We start from the raw sequence: 23,973 nt of genomic DNA, 5'->3' as shown, positions 1-23,973 counted from the left end.
TTTCCATATGAATTTTAGCATGTTTTTCTAGATCTTAGAAGATTATCATTGGTATTTTGATTGTTATTGTATTGAATCTGTAAACTGCTTTCGGTAGTATGGACATTTTGATAACATTGATTCTTCCAATCTATAAATGTGGAAGATTTTTCCATTTTTTGTGTTTCTTCTATTTCTTTCTTTAATATTTTGTAATTTTTATTGTAGAGATCTTTTACCTCATTGGTTAAATTTATTCAAAGGTATTTTTAAGAGTGAGTTTTATTTTCTCATTTTAAAGATTTACTTATTTATTTGAAAGGCAGAGTTACAGAGAGGCAGAGGCAGAGAGAGAAAGAGGGAGAAATCTTCTGTCCCTTGGTTCATTCTGCAAAGAGCTGTAATGACTGGAGCTAGGCTGATGCGAAACCAGGAGCCAAGAGCTTCTTCTGAGTCTCCCATGTGGAAGCAGGGATGCAAACACTTGGGCAATCTTTCACTGCTTTCCTAGGGCCATTATCAGGGAGCTGGATCAGAAGTGGAGTAGCCAGGACTCGAACTAGTGTAGATAATGGGATGCCAGAGCTGCATGTGGCAGCTTTACCTGCTATGTCACAGCACTGGCTCTAAAACAGTGGATTTTAGAATATGAAGATAATGAGTAAAAAATAAAACACAGGCTGGAAAACACATATTATTATCCTCAAAACATACCACCATAAAATAAAATAAAAAGGATGGAAGAATTAAATAAGCAATTCTCAATGAATATATAAAAATGAACATAATCAGAGAAATTCTAATTAAAACCACAAGAAGATATTGCTAGATGCCCATTATATTGGCTAAAGTTAAAAACTTTCACTGGGGCCAGCACTGGGGTGAAGGGGTAAAGCCACCTCCTGCAGCGCCAGCATCCCATATGGGTGCTGGTTCAAGTCCTGGCTGCTCTACTTCTGATCCAGCTCTCTGCTATGGCTTGGAAAGCAGTAGAAGATGGCCCAAGTCCTTGGGCCACTGCACCCACTTAGGAGACCCAGAAGAAGCTCCTGGCTCCTGACTTTGGATCAGCGCAGCTCTGGCTATTGTGGCCATTTGGGGAGTGAACTGGCGGATGGAGGACCTCTCTCTCCCTCTCTCTCTCTGCCTCTGCCTCTCTGTAACTATGTCTTTCAAATAAATGAATAAATCTTTTTTAAAAAGTTTAACATTATCAAAGAATTGGTGAATATCAAATTTAACCAATTCCAGAGTTATTGTCCCAGTGAGTTGAAATTCATCTCACCAATTTGCAAAAATATATGGCAATTTCTTGAAATCACAACCAAGTAATTACCATAAAATCTAGCACATCCACTCATTTATCAAGAAGAATTTATCAAAAACATCATCACCTCAGGTTCCTATGGCAAAAAACCTTAAACTTGTAGGCTTATCACCAACAGAAATTCTTTTCTCACAGTTTAGTAGGGTGGAATCAGGCTGTACACTGTGGAATTACTTTATCGCCATTTGGGGAAAGAGGTGAGGGCATTCCCTGGGATCTCTTTTCAAAAAGCATCCATCCATCCGTGACATAATCTCTTCCTAAATATTCATCCTCCAAATATTCATCATATTGGGAAATAGGTTTCAAAAGATGAGTTTGGGGGAGAGCATGTATACTCAGTCTGTGGCAAGAATGAAAACAACTATCCAGACAGTCGTGTAATAACTTCATTCAGAGCAGCTTGAAAGTTAATATATTACAAATATCCTCCAAATGAATGGTGGATACACAAGTGTGCTGTATTCATTCAAAATAATGCTATTTCACAAGAAAAAAATAGACTACAGATACATGAGATAACATGGATGAATCTCAAACCATTAACTTAGTAAAATAAATCAGACATAAAAAGAACATGTGATATGATTCCCCATATATCTGTGAAATTTAATATATTTACATTAAGCAAAGCAGTGATTGCCTGATACTGCTTTTGAAGTGACTGCCTAGCAATGACAATTTTTGGAGTGCTGAAAATATTATGTGTTGGGGCCAGCGCTGTGGCACGGCAGGTTAACACCCTGGCTTGAAACGCCAGCATCCCATATGGGCGCCGTTTCGAGACCCTGCTGCTCCACTTCCAATCCAGCTCTCTGCTATGGCCTGGGAAAGCAGTGAAAGATGGCCCAAGTCCTTGGGCCCCTGAACCTGGGTGGGGGACCCAGAGGAAGCTCCTGGCTCCTGGCTTTGGATTGGCGCAGCTCTGGCCGTTGGGGCCAATTGGGGAGTGAACCAGCAGATGGAAGATATATCTCTCTCTCTTTCTCTCTCTCTCTCTCTCTCTCTCTCTCTCTCTGCCTCTTCTCTCTCTGTGTAACTCTGACTTTCAAATAAATAAATAAATAAATATTTTTGAGAGGTCATTTTGGAAGGATGATCCTGTTTTCTTTCTATTTATTTATTTTAGTAAATATAAATTTCCAAAGTACAGTTTATGGATTACAATAGCTTCCCCCCTGCCCCCGTAATTTCCCTCCCACTCGCACACCTCCCATCTCCCGTTCCCTCTCCCATTCCATTTACATCAAGATTCATTTTCAATTATCTTTATATACAGAAGATCAATTTAGTATATATTAAGTAAAGATTTCATCAGTTTGCACCCACACAGAAACACAAAGTGTAAAATACTGTTTCAGTACTAGTTATAGCATTATTCACATTGGATGACACATTAAGGACAGATCCCACATGAGAAGTAAGTACACAGTGACTCCTGTTGTTGACTTAACAATTTGACATTCTTGTTTATGGCGTCAGTAATCTCCCTAGGCTCTAGTCATGAGTTGCCAAGGCTATGGAAGCCTTTTGAGTTTGCCGACTTCGATCTTATTCCGACAGGGTCATAGTCAAAGTGGAAGTACTCTCCTCTCTTCAGAGAAAGGTACCTCCTTCTTTGATGGCCCCGTTCTTTCCACTGGGATCTCACTTGCAGAGATCTTTCATTTGGGTCGTCTTCTTTTTTTTTTTCCGGAGTGTCTTGGCTTTCCATGCCTAAAATACTCTTATGGGCTTTTTAGCCAGATCCGAATGCCTTAAGGGCTGATTCTGAGGCCAGAGTGCGAGTTAGGACATCTGCCATTCTATGAGTCTGCTGTGTATCCCACTTCCCATGATGGATCGTTCTCTCCCTTTTTGATTCTATCAGTATTAGCAGACACTTGTCTTGTTTGTGTGATCCCTTTGACTCTTAGACCTATCACTGTGATCAATTGTGAACAGAAATTGATCATTTGGACTAGTGAGATGGCAAGGGTACATGCCACCTTGATGGGATTGAATTGGAATTCCCTGGCACGTTTCTAACTCTACTGTTTGGGGCAAGTCCGATTGAGCATGTCCCAAATTGTACCTCTCCTCACATATGTATTTTTTTAATTCTTAGTTTGGCTCTTGATTGCTTCTAAGTAATCCTACAATCCTGTGATGAATATTTTGAATTCTGTTTTCAGCATTTCTTCAAACTTCTCATCTTCACATTCTAGTATTGAAGTGTTACTGTGTTCCTGTGGGGACGTCATGTTGTCTTCCTTATTCTTGTTTCTTGAATTTCTGCATTTATTTTTAGGCATTTTTGGAGATACTTGTTTGGGTTTTTTTTCCCCTGTGATGGCTTTTATCTTTGGACTATGGTTCTGTGGCTTAGTGAACTGTCTGCTCTTTCTGTGAATACCCAAAGATGTGTGCTGGGTGTGGCAATTATTTTTTGATTTTTGGATGATAGCCATTCTAACTGGGGTCAGATAAGTGAAACTTCATTGTGGTTTTGATTTGAATTTCCCTGATGGGTGGTGATCCTGAACACTTTTTCATGTGTCTGTTGGCCACTTGTATTTCATCCTTTGAAAAATGCGTGTTCATCTCCCTTTTCTTTTTCTTAGTTGGATTGTATATTTTGTTGTTGTTGAGTTTTTTGAGCTCTTTCTAGATCTTGGATATTAATCCTTTATCAGATGCACAGTTTGCAAATATTTTCCTCGTTAACAGCAGGGTAAATTCTATCCTCTGGCAGGGCAAATGGGTCTTTAATATTTGACTCCATCCTGCTTTTTACAGATTACAAGAACTTGCCTACACAGTAAGAAGTGATCCTTCTGTATGTGTGAGAAATATGTTTCAGGAACCTCTGGATACCAAAATCATCAGATACTCAAGTTCTTTGTATAAAATGGCATAGTATTTGCATGTTACAGGTATATATCCTTCCATATGCTTCAGATCATCCCTAGATTATTTATACTGAATAAAATGTAAATGATATATAAGCTGTTGTTACATTCTATTATTTAGGGAAAAATGATCAATACAAGTCTGTACATATCAGTAGAGATACAGTTTTTTCCAAATATTTTCTCTCCACAGTTGGTTGGATCACAGATGTGAATATTGTGGATACAGAGGGCTGGCTGTATTTGCTTCCACACTACTAAGTCTTTGTTCACATCAAAAGCTCTGCCCTGAATGTACTTTCCTTACTTATTTCCACTCAGCCTTCAAGGTACAACTCAATATGTTACTTTCTCTATAAATTCAACTTGTACCCTACCCCAAAATTAATTTAACTACTATTTCAGTCAGGATTGGCCTGGTTATACTACAGTAACAAATGGCTTCTGGATCTCAGTGCCCTAAGTTTATATCTTGTGTTTGTTACATATCCATTTCAGGTCTACTCTCTTTTAAATCTTCTATACTATGAGGCCCATGTCCCATGAATTTTGAGCATCATGAAGTAAATGTGTATGTGTTAAGGAAACTTTTTTTTAAAAAAGATAGAATGTCTGATTTTAAGCTAGTTTAACACTGTGATTGCTTCCAATATCAGTGTAACTTCTTTTTCATTATTCCATATTATGTGTCTGGTATATTTTCAGAGCAGTTTGAAAAGCAATTGAGTAGATTATGTGAGTGTTCTTTCTACTGAGCATTACCTGGTACAAATGCATTATATAATAAGATCATCTACTTCTGTGAATGCAGCATGTAATGGATAAATCTACTAAACTTACTCCTGGCTTTCTATAACCCAAAGAATATAAGCTTAAAACAAGAAAGAAAAGGAGTATCTGAAACTAAATCTGCTGATATTGAACACTTTCCTACAAAATGTAAACAGCTAAACACATGAACCTATCTGAAAATAAAAGAAGTGTAGCTCACTAAATAGTGTTTGGACATTTGGGTGTTCTTTTGGAAAGAAAAAGATTGGTTTCCCCCTCATACTATTACCAAAAATAAGTTACAAATGGATTACAAAGCAAAATGTGAAAAGCAAAAACATGTAATTACTACAAGAATAATAGGGAAATTAGTGTGAATTGTGGAGAGGTTGAACAATTTCCTTAGTTTGACCTCAAGTCCCTACTACATTCAAGAAAATGAAGATCAATGATAATAGTAACAGCAATAAAATTGGCATGGCAACACTGAAACCTATGTTAAAAAGCATATGACAAAGAAACAACAATGTTAGGATCATACTCTTATTATGTAAAGACAGCTTTATAAATTGATAGATGGTTTAAAAATTGGGGAAACAAGCATTTACCTGGCAGTTAAGATGTCCCTGTCTCACATCAAAGTGCCTGTATTCAATTCCTGGCTCTGGCTCCTGTCTCCAGCTTCCCACCAATTCACATCCTGGGAGGCAGTGGTGATGGCTCAACTAATTGGGTTCCTGCCACCCACATGGGAGACCTATATTGTGATCCATCTTTGGCTATCGTGGGCATTTGGTGAGCAAACAAGCACAGGAGAGCTCTGTCTCTCTGTCACACAGCCTCACAAATAAATAAAACATATTTTTAAAAAAATGGGAAAATGACTTGGCACTTCTCAAGAGAAGAAATTTATATAAAAGCCAATAAACATGAACGGGTGTTGTATTTTATCAAATGCTTTCTCGGCATCTATTGAGATAATCATATGGTTTTTCTTCTGCAGTCTATTAATGTGGTGTATCACATTGATTGTCTTGCGCACATTAAACCATCCCTGCATACCAGGGATAAATCCCACTTGGTCTGGGTGGATGATCTTTCTGATGTGTTGTTGCATTCTATTGGCGAGAATTTTATTGAGGATTTTTGCATCTATGTTCATCAGGGATATTGGTCTGTAATTCTCTTTCAGTGCTGCATCTTTTTCCGGCTTAGGAATTAAGGTGATGCTGGCTTCATAGAAAGAATTTGGGAGGACTCCCTCTTCTTCGATTGTTCTGAATAGTTTGAGAAGAATTGGAGTTAATTCTTCTTTAAACGTCTGGTAGAATTCAGCAGTGAATCCATCTGGTCCTGGGCTTTTCTTTGTTGGGAGGGCCTTTATTACTGTTTCAATTTCTGTCTCGGTTATGGGTCTGTTTAGGTTTTCGATGTCTTCCTGGTTCAATTTAGGCAGGTTGCATGTGTCCAGGAATCTATCCATTTCTGATAGGTTTCCCTGTTTGCTGGCATACAAGTCCTTGTAGTAATTTCTGATGATTCTTTTTATTTCTGTGGTGTCTGTTGTTACATTTCCTTTTTCATCTCTGATTTTATTGATTTGGGTCTTTTCTCTTCTTTTTTTAGTTAGTTGGGCCAATGGGGTGTCAATTTTGTTTATTTTTTCAAAAAACCAGCTCTTCGTTTGGCTGATTTTTTGTAATGTTTTTCTTGATTCAATCCTGTTGATTTCTTCTCTGATTTTAATTATTTCTCTTCTCCTACTAGATTTGGGTCTGATTTGCTGTAGGTTTTCTATATCCTTGAGGTGAATTGAAAGCTCATCTATTTGGTGTCTTTCCAATTTCTTGATGTAGGCACCTATTGATATAAACTTTCCTCTTAACACTGCTTTTGCTGTGTCCCATAAGTTTTGGTATGTTGTGCTGTTATCCTCATTTACTTCCAGAAAGTTTTTGATTTCTCTTTTGATTTCTTCTATGACCCATTGTTCATTCAGGAGCATGTTGTTCAATCTCCATGTGTTTGCGTATGCTCTAGGGATTCCTGAGTTGGTAATTTCCAACTTCATTCCTTTATGGTCTGAGAAGCTGCATGGTATGATTCTAATTCTTTTGAATTTGCTGAGACTCGCTTTATGGCCTAGTATGTGGTCAATCCTAGAGAAGCTTCCATGTACTGCTGAGAAGAATGTAAAATCTTTAGCTGTAGGATTGAAAGTTCTGTATATATCTGTTAGATCCATTTGGGCTATAGTGTCGTTTAAATCTACTGTATCCTTGTTGATCTTCTGACCGGATGATCTGTCTATTTCTGAGAGTGGAGTATTGAAGTCCCCCAGTACTACTGTATTGGGGTCTAAGTCTCCCTTTAAGTCCGTTAATAAATCTTTTAGATAAACTGGTGCCCTGTAGTTAGGTGCATATACATTGATAACTGTTATATCTTCCTGTTGAATTGATCCCTTAATCATGATATAGTGTCCCTCTTTGTCTCTCTTAACAGTTTTTGTGGTAAAGTTTATGTTGTCTGATATTAAGATGGCTACGCCCGCTCTTTTTTCATTTCTGTTGGCATGGTATATCTTTTTCCAGCCTTTCACTTTCAGTCTGTATGGATCTTTGTTGGAAAGATGTGTTTCTTGTAAGCAGCAAATAGATGGGTTTTGTTCCTTAACCCAATCAGCCAATCGGTGTCTTTTAACTGGACAGTTCAGGCCATTCACGTTCAAAGTGACTAATGATAAGTGGTAACTTTGCCCTGCCATTTGCCAAAGATAAGTTCTAATATATGCTTTGAATTCCCTGTGATCTTTTGCTGTGAGGTTTCCTTCCTTGGTTTCCTTCCTTTACCTTCTTTCATATTGATGACCGTGTTTCTGTGTTTCTGTGTGTAACACATCTTTAAGCATCTTTTGCAGGGCTGGACGAGTGCAAACTGGGTTTGGAAGGAACATTCCTCAATACAATCAAAGCAATCTATGAAAAACCCACAGCCAACATCCTATTGAATGGGGAAAAGTTGGAAGCATTTCCACTGAGATCTGGTACCAGACAGGGATGCCCACTCTCACCACTGCTATTCAATATAGTTCTGGAGGTTCTAGCCAGAGCTATTAGGCAAGAAAAAGAAATTAAAGGGATACAAATTGGGAAGGAAGAGCTCAAACTATCCCTCTTTGCAGATGACATGATTCTTTATTTAGAGGACCCAAAGAACTCTACTAAGAGACTATTGGAACTCATAGAAGAGTTTGGCAAAGTAGCAGGGTATAAAATCAATGCACAAAAATCAACAGCCTTTGTATACACAGACAATGCCATGGCTGAGGAAGAACTTCTAAGATCAATCCCATTCACAATAGCTACAAAAACAATCAAATACCTTGGAATAAACTTAACCAAAGACGTTAAAGATCTCTATGATGAAAATTACAAAACCTTAAAGAAAGAAATAGAAGAGGATACCAAGAAATGGAAAAATCTTCCATGCTCATGGATTGGAAGAATCAATATCATCAAAATGTCCATTCTCCCAAAAGCAATTTACAGATTCAATGCAATACCAATCAAGATACCGAAGACCTTCTTCTCAGATCTGGAAAAAATGGTGCTGAAATTTATATGGAGGCACAAGAGACCTCGAATAGCTAAAGCAATCTTGTACAACAAAAACAAAGCTGGAGGCATCACAATACCAGATTTCAGGACATACTACAGGGCAGTTGTAATTAAAACAGCATGGTACTGGTACAGAAACAGATGGATAGACCAATGGAACAGAATTGAAACACCAGAAATCAACCCAAACATCTACAGCCAACTTATATTTGATCAAGGATCTAAAACTAATTCCTGGAGCAAGGACAGTCTATTCAATAAATGGTGCTGGGAAAATTGGATTTCCACGTGCAGAATCATGAAGCAAGACCCCTACCTTACACCTTACACAAAAATCCACTCCACATGGATTAAAGACCTAAATCTACGACCTGACACCATCAAGTTACTAGAGAACATTGGAGAAACTCTTCAAGATATTGGCACAGGCAAAGAATTTCTGGAAAAGACCCGGGAGGCACAGGCAGTCAAAGCCAAAATCAACTATTGGGATTACATCAAATTGAGAAGTTTCTGTACTGCAAAAGAAACAGTGAGGAGAGTGAAAAGACAACCGACAGAATGGGAAAAAATATTTGCAAACTATGCAACAGACAAAGGGTTAATAACCAGAATCTACAAAGAGATCAAGAAACTCCACAAAAACAAAACCAACAACCCACTTAAGAGATGGGCCAAGGACCTCAATAGACATTTTTCAAAAGAGGAAATCCAAATGGCCAACAGGCACATGAAAAAATGTTCAAGGTCATTAGCAATCAAGGAAATGCAAATCAAAACCACAATGAGGTTTCACCTCACCCCGGTTAGAATGGCTCACATGCAGAAATCTACCAACAACAGATGCTGGCGAGGATGTGGGGAAAAAGGGACACTAACCCACTGTTGGTGGGAATGCAAACTGGTCAAGCCACTATGGAAGTCAGTCTGGAGATTCCTCAGAAACCTGAAGATAACCCTACCGTCCGACCCAGCCATCCCACTCCTTGGAATTTACCCAAAGGAATTTAAATTGGCAAACAAAAAAGAGGTCTGCACCCTAATGTTTATTGCAGCTCAATTCACAATAGCTAAGACCTGGAACCAACCTAAATGCCCATCAACGATAGACTGGATAAAGAAATTATGGGATATGTACTCTTTAGAATACTATACCGCAGTAAGAAACAACGAAATCCAGTCATTTGCAACAAAATGGAGGAATCTGGAACACATCATGCTGAGTGAAATAAGCCAGTCCCAAAGGGACAAATACCATATGTTCTCCCTGATCGGTGACGACTGACTGAACACCAAGAGGGAAACCTGTTGGAGTGAGGTGGACACTATGGGAAATGGTGGCTTGATCAGCATAGCCCTGACTGTTAATGAACAACTAAATACATTATCCCTCTTAGTAGTTTTTTTTATCTGTTCTACTTAATATGACTGGTTTAGATCTGTAATTGATGCACAGTTATTCTTAAGTGTTGAAAATTAACTGAAATGTGATCCCTGTTGAACATGGTGGTGGGAATGGGAGAGGGAAGAGATGTATAATTTGGGACATGCTCAGGCTGACTTGCCCCAAGTGGTGGAGTTGGAAGCATACCAGGGGATTCCAATTCAATCCCATCGAGGTGGCATGTACCAATGCCATCTCACTGTTCCAGGTGATCAGTTTCAGTTCACAGTTGGTCATGGTGAAGGAACTGGGAGTCAAAGGGAGCACATAGACAAGTCTAGTACCTGCTAACGCTAACTGATGGAGTAAATAAAGGGGAGAGTGATCCAACATGGGAAGTGAGATACTCAGCAGACTCATAGAATGGCAGATGTCCTAAATAGCACTCTGGCCTCAGAATCAGCCCTAAAGGCATTCGGAGCTGGCTGAAAAGCTCATGAGAGTATTTCAGGCATGGAAAGCCAAGACACTCTGGCAAAAGATCTCTGCGAGTGAGATCCCAGTGGAAAGAACAGGCCATCAAAGAAGGAGGTACCTTTCTCTGAAGGGAGGAGAGAACCTCCACTTTGACTATGAGCTTGTCTAAACAAGATAAGAATCGGAGAACTCAGAGGGCTTCCATAGCCTTGGAAACTCATGACTGGAGCATAGGGAGATTACTGATGCCATAGACAGGAGTGTCAATTGGTAAAGTCAACAACAGGAGTCACTGTGCACTTACTCCTCATGTAGGATCTCTATCCTTAATGTGCTGTACATTGAGATTTAATGCTATAACGAGTACTCAAACAATATATTTCACTTTGTGTTTCTATGGGGGTGCAAACTGTTGAAATCCTTACTTAATGCATACTAAACTGATCCTCTGTAAAAAAAAAAAAAAAAAAAAAAAAAAGAAATTATCAATTCCCAACTTGACTCTCACTGGGATTAAACATGACAATAGGTCTGCTCTGATTTCATCATCATTTAAAAAAAATCATCTATTATTTTTCACTTTATGTTTCTGTGTGGGAGCAAACTGTTGAAATCCATACTTAATGTATACTAAGCTGATCTTCTGTATATTAAGATAATCGAAAATGAATCTTGATGTGAATGGAAGGGGAGAGGGAGTGGGAAAGGGGAGGGTTGTGGGTGGGAGGGACGGTATGGGGGGAAAGCCATTGTAATCCATAAGTCGTACTTTGGAAATTTATATGCATTAAATAAAAGTTTTAAAAAAAAAAAAAGAAAAAAAAAGCCAATAAACAGAGAAAATGTTTAACTTCACAATAATTAGAGAAGAACAAATTTAAATGACAATGGAGTGGTATTTTTTGAAATACCATACTGTCAAAAATTCAAAAGATTTCTAGTACTCAGAGTAGATGAAGATGTGAACAAACAGGCAATCTTCTACACTTTGGAAGCAGTCTAAATTGACTGAACTTTTTGGAAGGCAAGCCTATATTAAAAAGTGTTCACTGTTTTCATCTCAGTAATTCACTTTAAGGTAATTAATTTGAGAAGATAATCCTGTAGGAATCAAAAGGATTTTTGTTATAGTATTCTATATATTAGCAAAACTGGCATGAACCCAAATGTCTGTCCATACAATGAGAAAATAGGTGTTTATTTTAAAGGACAGGCTGTATTTAGTCAGTTGTATGTGAATGCCACAACATATTAAATGATTCTTAAAAGACTACAGAACAGTATGTATTGGATAATTGCTTTTAGTTTACATGCATGTAGAAGTTTTCAAGGCTAACAATAGATAGTACTTTCTCTTGGGGGGTATATGGTACTTTGCTTTCTTTTATCATCTTTTGCATTGTTTAAATTTTTATGGTGAACTTTATATTACTTTGAACTATGAAAAGACACTGAAGACTTGTGTTTTAAATAAAGTTAAAAAATTGAGGGTAACTTTTCCATAAAGTATTAGAAATTTACCCATTCATTTGAAGATCACTTGGGCTTTGTTTTAATTACTATAGATAACTAATGTAGACATGAAATCCTCATTCTGAAGAGTTTCATATCGAAAACAAATGCAGAGTATACAAACCTGTCTGATTTTAGCCCAAATGAAAGACATTCATAGCTTTGTTCAGATTAGATTGTCTTCTTTGTTGGAGTGGGAGGAATAATGCAGTTCTTCCTTCCCTCCCCCTTTCCCAGTTCTCTTTGTACTCTGTAAGATAGTAGCATCATAACAAGAACAGACACTTGAGGCTGTCCTCCCAGTTCATATACAGAGGTTCAAAATAAATAAATAACCCACACCAATTGCAATTTAATGCAGCTGCAGTGATAGCGAGTCTCACCTGAAGTGTTGTTGGGCATAGTCCTTTGCTGCAGTGACGGCTCATGAATATCTGCTGTTAGACGTAGGAGGCTATCACAAGGTTGCCTTTGCCAAGTCCCTCTCCTTTCCCTTCTTCGCTAAATATATAATCACAACATTGCCTTTTTCATGGAGGTATAAAGTCTATGCAATAGTTCTCAATCAGGGATACACATCAAAGACTGGGGGAGATTTTTGGAAATAAAGATGCATAGGATATACCTCTAAGAGATCTGGTTGTACGACTAGAATCTGTTTCATTTTAAACCCTCTTTAGATGATTGTCTTGGTAGGCAAGCATCAGAAAGGCACCGAAAGCCATACTGTATTGCATAAGCTTGCAATGTTTTGGAGACCTAGTGGCTCAGTAGGTCTTTAGAGATGTCTTCAGAATTCATTGTCTTTACAAGTCATCTTTAAAAATTCTGTTTATGGTCTTCTCTCTCTCCAGTAAGCAATGGGCTTTTATATATCTGAATGTTCACAATAATTGTGGGTCCTCCCTTATTCGAATGGTACTTCTTGTTCAAAGTATTCCCTGATCCTGCATTATGTCACTAACTCATGTATTTACCAAATTGTTATTTACCACCAACATTCTAGTCTCTATTACATGACTCAGTTGGTGTTTACTGTTCTTGATTATGTGTTGTATCCATCCCTGTAGGTAAAGTGTTTTTCTCAAAACATTTTGAAAAAAGTATTTTCATGTTTGTCTGCCTATCCCACTGGTACTGAAATCTAGAACTGTTACTTAATTATTTTTATGTTTCCAGTGCTTGACATCTTCCCTGGCATTTAGTTAGTGCTCAATGAATATGAGTTTATGCTACTATTACTGTTGAAGGCAGGACAGATGGTGTGTTCTAGGACTAACAGGTCAGGGATGAATATTTAGTATGGCTACTGCATAGTGGATATCAGAAGAGGTGGTGGCAGTTGAGGTTAAATAGACAAACAAAACAGCATATGAGGCAGCTTGTATACAATGTTAATAAGTTTTGATTTTATAGACAATGATGAGCTACTTAGCTTTATACACAGAAGAGGCTTCATGGGAGTGTAGATGGGAAGAGGTTAGAAGAATCGGGAGTCAGTTAGCCATGGTGAGTTCATTAGAATTTATTGAAATAATTTAAATGAGATAGAGGACAGCCTAAACAAAGGCTGTGGGGGAGAGATAAGGAAGAGACAACACAGCAATTCATGAGGCATTTCCACGGGTTTTCTGGGGCTGTCTATACCTGCTTGTGGTATAGATAATTCTTTCACATTTCACAATCAGTGACTTCACATTAGTAGCTTAAAATTGGCTGTGGTGGGAGTGTTTATACTATGGATATTGGAAAACACTATGAATTAGGACTTTAATTCATTTTTCTAAAAAGCCATTTTACCAGCACATCCTATATTTACCTCAGTTTAAAAATCATTTTACCTAGAGAGGCCTACTCCCACCTTCCCCAGTTTAATACACAGCATTATGGATTTTGGTAACCTGTTCACTTTGTTTGCCTAGCCTGCTGAATTGTAAGCTTTCTGATGGGAGCCAAATGTCTACCGTGTTCACAGTTGTGTCCATGTGCTTGTAATAGAAGTGAGTGCTCAAAAATATTTAGTGATTATGTGAATGTCTAAAGTTTCATCCCAATAATTGTGTGGGATGTGTATTTCTATAGCAATATATATGTGTATATGTGTGGTTCATACTTTTTCTTCTTTAGGACCAATTGAATGAATCAAAATTACAGTACAGTTATCAGAAAAGCCATAAATGTCCTCAGCTCTTGAAAGAGAGCTAAAAGAATAGATTATTTCTCTGATCATAACATAAAGGAAATATTTTAAGATATATTAGGTTTCATTTTGTTTTAATTTTCCCCCCATGTGCTGTGAAGGCTGTAATTTTCTTTGCTTTTTAAGTGTAGCATGTGAGGCAGGAGACTTGAAGATTTAAGCCAGCATTTTAGAAAAGCTAGGAAAGTACCATTTCATTATTTTGATTTGAAAATTAAGTGACAGGTATTAGGAATAAAACAGACTCTCTCTAAGCTTTCATTTTAAAAAACATTTTATTTGTTGACATGTTATTTAAGAATAGTTTTAGATTTACAAAGCAAAAGTTATGAGGTAGTAATACAAAGAGTTTCCAAATACCCTTATCCTAGTTCCCCTATTCATGTTTCATATTAGTATATCTTTAATGAAGCACACCATTCTTCCTCTGTATTTTTCAAAACCCTTTTATCCCTGTCATCTCTCCCAGCCTCTTCTAATCAACATTCTATGTTCACATGTAGTTGATGTTTAAAAATTTTGGGACCGGCGCCGTGGCTTACTTGGTTAATCCTCTGCCTGCGGTGCCGGCATCCCATATGGGTGCCGGGTTCAAGTCCCGGCTCCTCCTCTTCCAGTCCAGCTCTCTGCTGTGGCCTGGGAAGGCAGTGGAGGATGGCCCAAGTGCTTGCGCCCCTGCACCTGCTTGGGAGACCAGGAAGAAGCTCCTGGCTCCTGGCTTCGGGTCGGCGCAGTGCCAGCCATAGTGGAGCAAGTGCTGTCTCAGGGAAGAGTTACGGAGAAAACAGCAGAGGAAACTCTACACAAATTAGAAGGACTCAGTGGACCTACATGGAGGGCATGGGTGCACACAACTAAGGACCCCAGCAGCCAAGAGCCTACACATCAGTGTTGGATAGTGAGGTGAGACCATACTGCAGCAGCCCAAGCCACTGGCAATAAAGCTGCAGGAAGAGCCTATGGGGAACCTGGCTTCGAGCTCCCTGAGGGATAGTGTACCGGCCAAACTAGAGGAGAAAAAAAGGAAGAGCATGTTTCTTTCTCACTGATTACCTTCCAGTGGCGTTCTATAACAAGTCGATAGAGCAGGCACCATTTTCGACATATGTAACAGCTGTGCCAGCTTGTGTATGCACCCAGCAGCCAGCTGAGTGGAGACTGCTCACTCTGGTGGGGAGAACTAAGTGAGGGCTGGGAGCTTGACTGTGGCAGGCTTCTGTGCTGGGACTGTGAAAAAAAAACTGAGGTTGTGTGGGAGGACTCGTGGTGTGGCTGGGACTTTGGGCAGTCACTGTAAGAGACTCCACACACTCAGGGCTTCCTGGTTATCTAATGAGGGACATTGCTGGGGAATCTGAGCTTTTACTGAGTACTGCACAGATCCTTTGTGTGATCCTTGGGGCAGAGCAGATGAATATTATACCCACTGGGACTGGCGCTTAGGCACTGGTCTCATTTGAGGAGAAGAGCTCAGCTGAGCAGAATAAACCTCCCTTCTGATTAAAAAAAAGAGATTTATCATGCCAAATCTGGGTGTGTAACTTTAGACACACCCTTCACCCTGGAGAACTGAACAGAACTTTCTGGCCAAACCTACCACATGCCTCTAGATATTCACTAAAAGCAGACACTCCACTTATCTACAGAGGAATAGTACAAAGATAAAAGTCAGCCCAACGAAAAAACAAGTAAACAAATGAGTATCTTCAAAAATGCACTCTATAATGATAAAGGGATCAATTCAACAGGAAGATGTTACTATTATAAACATATATGCACCTAATTACAGGGCACCTGGCTATTTAAAAGAAATGTTAAGGGATCAGAAAGGAGACATAGCCTCCAATACAATATAATGGGGGACTTCAATATTCCACTTTCAGCAAAGGACAGATCAACCAGACAGAAAATCAGCAAGGAAACTGCAGAATTAACCGATGCTGTAGACCAAGTAAACCTACACATATCTACAGAACTCTTCATCCTACAGTTGCAGAATATACATTGTTCTCACCAGGGCATGGAACCTTCTCTAGGATTGACCACATATTACACCATAGAGCTAGTCTCAGTAAATTCAAAAAAATTGAAATCATACCATGAAACTTCTCAGACTACAATGGAATGAAGTTGGAAATCAGCAACTCAGGAATTTCTAGAACATATGCAAACAGTTGGAGACTGAACAACATGCTCCTGAATGAAACTGACACTTCAAGAAGGGATGACTTGCGCAGCTCTTGTCTTGACTGTTGAGGAACGGTTTCCTTTTTTTTTTTTTTTCATACTATTTGGTGAACTTTTTATTTAACATACAGTTAATCATATGTATATAAAGTCAATTTAGGATGGATCTCAATAAAAGAGTGGAAATAAGAGAGGAGGAGGAAGTTTATAAATCTAAAGCTGTATAGTTCTGCATACATTCCTACGGACTTACTTCTAAGGGTCCTGTTTAAAAACTTGCCATTAAATGGGTGGTTGAAATGCCATCTTAATTGTTAAAGTGACCATATTAAGTGTTAAAGTCAACATATGGATAGGATTAGGTGTTAAAGTGATCATATAAATAGGATCAGTTGTCTGATAATAATAATAGATAGAATTAAATAGGAGAGACTCTTCCAACATGGGAAGCAGTCCACACAGCACACTTATAGAATGACAATCATTCTAGATAGCACTCTGACATCAGAATCAGCCCTTAAGGCTTCTTGGTCTGGCTGAAAAGCCTGTGAGAGCATTTCAGACATGGAAAGCCAAGACACTGTGGCAAAAAAATGTTCTACATGAAGGATCTCTGTGAGACCCCAGTGAAAGAAGGGGCCATCAAGGAAGGATGTATTTTTCTCTAAAGGTAAGAGAGAACTTCCACTTTGCTTATGGACTTGTCTAAATACTGACAGAGTTTGTGGATTCAAAAGTCTTCCATAGCCTTGGCAGCTCATGTCAAGAGCCTTGGGTGGTCACTGATGTCATACATAACACTGTTAATTGTTAAATTAACAACAGGAATCACTGTGCACTAACACTCCATGCAGGACTTCTGTCCTCAATGAGTTGTAGTATGAGAGTTAACTGTAAAACTTTTTCTCAAACAGTTTTTATGTGTGTGTGTGTGTGTGTATGCAGATTGTTGAAATCTTTACTTAGTATAGAGTTGGTCTTTCTGTGTACAAATTTAATTGTAAATGAATCTTAATGGAGAATGGACCTGGGAAGTGGAGAGAGAGAAGAGGAGGAGGAAGAATAACTATATTCCTAAAGTTGTACTTATGAAATTGTCTTCCATAAACATAAATAAATTAATTAACTAACAAAAATAGTACTTTTAATGTTGATTTTGTATCCTGTGACTTTACTGAATTTTTCTGTCAGTTCTAAATAATGAGTTTTTGGTGGAATGTTTAGATTTTTCCATGTACAGCACCATGTCATCTGCAAACATAGACGATTTGACTTCCTCTCTTCCAATTTTGATGCCCTTTATTTCTTTTTCCTCCTTAATTGCTCGGGATAATCCTTCCAATATTATATTGAATAAGAATGGTGAAAGAAGACATCCTTGTCTTGTTAGAGATCTCAGGGGAAATGCTTTCAGCTTTTCCCTGTTTGGTATGATACTGTAGGTTTTTCATATATTGCCTTTAACATTTTTAGGCATGTTCCTTGTATACTAATTTGTGGAGGGATTTTATCATGAAGGATGTTGTTGACATTATGCTTTTTAACATAGATTACTTATTGAAAAAGTACATGTGTATATTAATATGTACATATAAATATATACAAAATACATCCATTAAAATATTTATAAAAAATTTAAAACAGCTATGCTCATTAAGCACTGCTATATAATAAATGGCCCCAAAATTTAGTAGCTTAAAACAATATACATTTATTTACTGATCCCAGTTTCTGTGGATCAGAAATCAGAGCAGCTTAGCTAGATCATTCAAGGTTGGGGTTTCTCTTGATATTGAAGATATTGGCCTAGAATGTAGTCTTCTGAAGCCTTGATGAGACTGGAGGACACATTTCCAACATAACTTATTTGTATGCCTGGCAAGCTGGTACCGGTTGTTGGCAGGAGACATTTGTTGGGCTGCCTGAGTATCCTTATCACATGGCGCTAACTTCTTTCAGAGCAAGTGATGGGGAAAAACGAACAATGGAGAAGCCACAATGCGTTTTATGAACTAGTCTCAGATGTCATACATCTCAGTGTTGGCGCATTCTGTTCTTTGAGAACAAGTCACTAAGTATAGCCTGCATTCTAGGGAAGGGAAGTGATTAGGTTCTGCTCTTTGAATGGAAGACTATCAGTGAATTTGTGGACATGTAAAAACCACCATGATGTCAAAATGCTTATGTTGTAGACCTCAGTGAAAAAAGTCAAATTCAAAATTAGAAAGTAGCATTAAAGGATTAAAAGAATACGGGTAGACCAATAACCACACAAGAGACTTGTGTAAACAGAGTCAAAACTTATGACTAATAGTACAAGATATTTGCAATGTAGGACTTTAAAACATAACTGTTATTACCAAAAAATTAAAGAAAATTTGTAAAATTATTTAGGCTAACAGTTAGGGAGTCAAAAGCAAGTAAGATCCTGAGATAGAGGCAAGATGTCAAGCTGGAAGATAAGGAAAGGATATTTTGGAAGTAAGACACGTTTTGCCCCAGCAGGAAGACTATAGTTGCTTTTTAATGGCAAAACCTAGTTTTAAGGCAGGATAAATTAGGTTCTGCAGAAGAAAACAAAATGAATTAGCATGGAGAAAAAACTTCGAGCTGGAGTAGGGCTGATTTCTGGTTGAATGGTTTGTCATTAAACAAAATATCTCCCTTAAGTGTTTGGTCTGTCATACCTGTCTTGTCTTTATCCCATGTGTATGTATTGCGTCATATGTACCAAATTTTCATGCTTTCTTCTGCCTCATTGAGTTTGATTTTCTGCTCCAACCATTTGGGAGACTCGACTATTGTAGTCAAGTCTCCAGCTTCCTGAAGCTGGACATTCTGTATGACGGGATACAAGTATTGCAGATGAAGAGAAAAGTAATTGCCCCGTGCAAATTGAATTAGAGACCATATTCCCGGGTGTAAATTGGGAATTAATGATAAGAAATGGTCAAAATAACTTGGGGAAATTAGAAATCACTGCTCCTTAACAGATCCTGAGGATAAGCAATGATACCTGCTGCTATTTCTGCCAAATTATTGTTCAGTTCTGAACATTTAGTGTTAGTTTGCTTCTCTTGAATCACAGAGTACAACATATGCTTAACACTTGAAGACTTATCTAAGTAGCTCTATTGGAGAACAGATAGAGAGAGTCTCTAGAAATGCAAGTTGAATGGTTTTTTTGTCAATACATTATGATTTGTATTGAAAACTCACTTTGCAGTATAGAAATCAATTAAACTGTATCACAGTGGAATGGCTGTAGAATGTTTTAAAAATGTTTCATTTTTTTTACCATCTGATACTTTATTTTTTCATGTTACTGTGATATTATACAAAGAGAATAGATTCAGTGTAGTTCACAGATACAGTTATTATAATGATGTTCTCTTCCTCCCTCACCCTCTCTTTCCTTCCTTCCTTCCCTTTTAGTTTGAATGTTTTATTTTCCAGAGGAGTTGGTAATCTTAAATACTTCCTTCTCAGATGTTGCAGTAATGTATTTCAGTTGGATTTGTATCCTTCTGATGAAGCTGAGATATTTCCTAGATTTGTCTTGTCTCTTTAACCATGATTTCCCTAAACTCTGGATGTCGAGGAGGCCAGATGTGTGAACTTAACATGCCTCTCTGTTGAACTGAATGTGCAACATTTTGTTCATGGTTTGGGGAAGACATAACCTTCATTAAATACAATATCTGGAAGAGTGTTAAGCAAGGGACTGTGGTGTAGTAAGTCTTCATTCACTTAAGTACTCATGGAAGTTCAGGGTTCTTCTGCTTTTGGATATGAGTATAGTTTGATTTTACTTATAAAGGGCACATGTTAGCCAATAAACTATTGGAATAGTCAGAGAGTGAAACAGACATATTATTAGATTTCAGTATTCAGGTTGGGGTAAAGGACTGCTAAAATTTGACATAGAAACACTTCTGCCAGAAGGAACTTAAGGGACTTCAAAAGTTCTGTGCAAGAGACAATGAAGGGAAATCAGAGGGTGCCAAAAGGTCAGCCTTTAATGAATATCTGCAAGAACCAAATAAGCAGTGTCATCAACCCCCAGGGGTACTGAGGTAGTTAGAGGCATAACTTCTAACACCAGCAACTGGATGTATTTCAGTGGTTAGTCATTAGCCCTTCAAACCTGAGAAGGTGGCTGGATGTTGGGTGGAGAGATACAGGCAATAATGTGTAGGAGCTGGTTCATACATTCAGAACCAATTGCTAAATTTTGAGGAATTTTGAAAGCCAGTTACTAAATCATGAGTAGCTTAGAATAGACTATGCCCTGCCCCCTTTTCAGGATAGCCAGTTGTTAAAGTTCATCAGCACACCACTGGATATGGAGCTTCTTATACATAGCAAGATAAACTTGGGATTAAAGCTGTTTGTCATAACACTAGAGCCTGGGTTTGCTCCAGTCACCTGGATCCTTAAGCCTGTTGATACTTCAGAGTGACCTAGTTTCCAGAGTACCTGATTGGCCATGATCTTTTCTGGGTTGAGCATGCCAGTAGCCTTCGTTCTTCTGCATCCTTATCCAGTTTTTAGTTTACCCTTGGTGGTCACCTTCTTCCTTGTGGATAATGCTGGAATCATTTCCTAAGCAGAAAAGCTGCATCTACATCTTTGTCTCTGAGTCTGATCCTGTGGAGGGATCATCTCCCTCATTATTATGCTAATAACAGGCTTCTAGGCATCATCAACCAGAACCTGAAAAAATGCTTACAGTATAATACCTGAATGAAAAGATTCTCGTTTGGCAATATAAATGATCAACTCAGCACCTGCTTTACCTTTAATGTTGTGTTTTGGCTGAACATTTTGTAGTGGTGTTTGTGTTTTCCCTGTTCCATGGTCAAAGTCATGTGATAGAGACACTTATGTGTTTAATTTTTGTTGTGTGCTTTATTTTTTAAATCTTTATAAGTAAGTACAAAATGACCAAGGTGTCTGTTTACTCAACATTGCATTTGACTGTATGACATTACACAGTGTGTCACAATATTTTAGCTTGTAATTGTGTTCATTAGCTGTTGGTGCATAATTCTACCACTTTAAGGATACAGCCGGCGCCGTGGCTCAATAGGCTAATCCTCCACCTTGCGGCGCCGGCACACCGGGTTCTAGTCCCGGTTGGGGCGCCGGATTCTGTCCCGGTTGCCCCTCTTCCAGGCCAGCTCTCTGCTATGGCCAGGGAGTGCAGTGGAGGATGACCCAGGTGCTTGGGCCCTGCACCCCATGGGAGACCAGGAAAAGCACCTGGCTCCTGGCTCCTGCCAGGATCAGCGCGGTGCGCCGGCTGCAGCGGCGGCCATTGGAGGGTGAACCAGCGGCAAAGGAAGACCTTTCTCTCTCTGTCTCTCTCTCTCACTGTCCACTCTGCCTGTCTAAAAAAAAAAAAAAAAAAAAAAAAAAAAAAAAAAAAAAAAGGATACAATTCATCTGAGAACTGTATCAACCACTCTGTTGTGGAGTCCAGGAATGCTTGCTAATGCAAAAGTTTGTTTTGGGTGTGTTTTAGTCATACTGGTGCAAGTCTAAGGATTTTTTTTTTTTTATTTTGGGTTGTCTGAAATAGTAAAGAAATACTAGATGGGGAAGAGAATTCCTAGAGAGAGAAAAAATATCCAGCTTAATAACAATGAACAAAATATTTTACTTGTAACAATTTTTCATCCATTTAGTAATAGGAAGGAAATTCCCAGACCATAGAGGACTGAAAGAAAAGATATATTATGGATTTGCGTTTCATAACACTGATGAATTTCCAGATTTTCTCCTCATATCCATAAAAGGAATGCTGGATAAAATTTCAGGGTACCATAACAATAGTTATTTCAAGTTTAAGCACTGGATGTGTTACATGCACAGAAATTATTCAGTATTACTAGATCTTTGTAAAATTTACTTTCTAGCCATGGAGCATCAATTTTAATACCTATTAACCACATTCAAGTACTACTTACAGGTTTTGGGGTAAGTTGGTCATTTTTCTATAATGCAAGGTCAGCTAAAAAATTAAGTTACATCCCTTTTACTAACAAGATTGCATTTCTTAACTCATATAAATGCAGATATATCTAACACCTTGGGATCCTGCATTCCTATAGATTCAACAACTATACTCCTATTTAAACTGAAGTAATAGGTATTTATTACACATTCTTTTAAGGTCTTCTTCCCAATGAATGATTTTGAACGTGATTTTTTTTTTGAGAGGCAGAGAGATATTTATAGAGAAACACACACAGACACACACACATTGAGAGAGAGAGAGAGAGTTCTCATTTGTTATTTCACTCCCCAGATGTCTGTGATGGCTGTGACTGGGCCAAGGCTAAAGCTGGGAGTCAGGAACCTATAACAGAATCCAATTCTTCCACCCAATTACTTGGACCATTGTCACTGCTTCCCAGGGTGCACATGAGCAGGAAGCTAGATTTAGGGATTCTGATGTGGGATGTGAGCCTATTAACCAGCATCTTAAGGGCTAGGCCCAACAGCTGCTTCTGAACTTGATGGTTTAAGTACTATGATTCAAGGGAATTTTTCGTTTGTTTTATTCTTGTGAATCAGTGATGCTGTCAGCAGAAATGGAGGTTTCTGTATAGGTGATGAAATCTCATCTCAGTTTATCACCCATGGGGAAGATAGCACGTATCCCTAAGGATGTCTTTTCTACTTTATAACGTAAAATCATTGCCCCCACATGTGGTTTTGAATACCTTTTATCTGTTTTCTAATTGTAGAAAATGCTGTTTACATTTTCTGAAAGTCTTGTTTCCCTCACCACAGTTTTGAATGCGAATTATCAGCACTTTCCCATCTAAGTCCACATCAGAGTACATGAACATGCAGTTATGAACGAGAGTGCCCCAAGGATTTGGCAGTGAAGGCCTGCTGCAATATATTTAGTTTTCTAACCTAGGTTTTTCATCTGCATTATACTAAGCATGGCTTATATCTCTTCTCAGCCTTTTGGCGAAGATCAAGCATACTAAGTGTGGTTTATTATATGAAGTACAAATGAGCATTTGCTGCAATGGGGTTTTACAATACAAACATTAATGTTTAAGAACAAACCCTATTGTCCTGTTGATTTTTATCACTTAAGTATACAACTCTTCTTCCCATTTGGGATTCCAGCAAGATGTAAGTATTCATGAGCTGCAACACTCAACAACTATGTAGAAGGTTATGGCAAAAGAACCTAATTTAAGAAAACTTACTATCAATTGCAGTCCATTTTAAAGTGAAAATCCTTTAAACAATATTCTGTTTTTAGCTTTTCTCATGAGAAAAAAAAAGGGAATGGATATGGGAAGTAAAATATTTCCCCATATCAAAACTTATCAATGTATAGAAGCATCCAGGTTGCCTGATGATTGCCTTGGAAGCATATGGAAAGGGACAGTATTCATTCTTCTTGTAACCTTACTGTAGGTTTTATCAGTGCCACTGTAAAGACAGCAACTTGAGTATTGTCTTTAAGGAAAATTTAGACTAAGATGGAATCATTTATTATAAAAATAGCTTCATAAATCTGGGAGATGTACATTTTATTTTGCCTTAGGATGTTAACTTACTAAGTGTATGTTGAAAAATTTAATGAACTCATG

Source organism: Oryctolagus cuniculus, chromosome X (assembly GCF_964237555.1).
Source record: "Oryctolagus cuniculus chromosome X, mOryCun1.1, whole genome shotgun sequence".
Lineage (NCBI taxonomy): Eukaryota > Metazoa > Chordata > Mammalia > Lagomorpha > Leporidae > Oryctolagus > Oryctolagus cuniculus.
The sequence above is the reverse complement of the archived record's forward strand: the minus strand, read 5'-3'. Positions refer to the sequence as shown.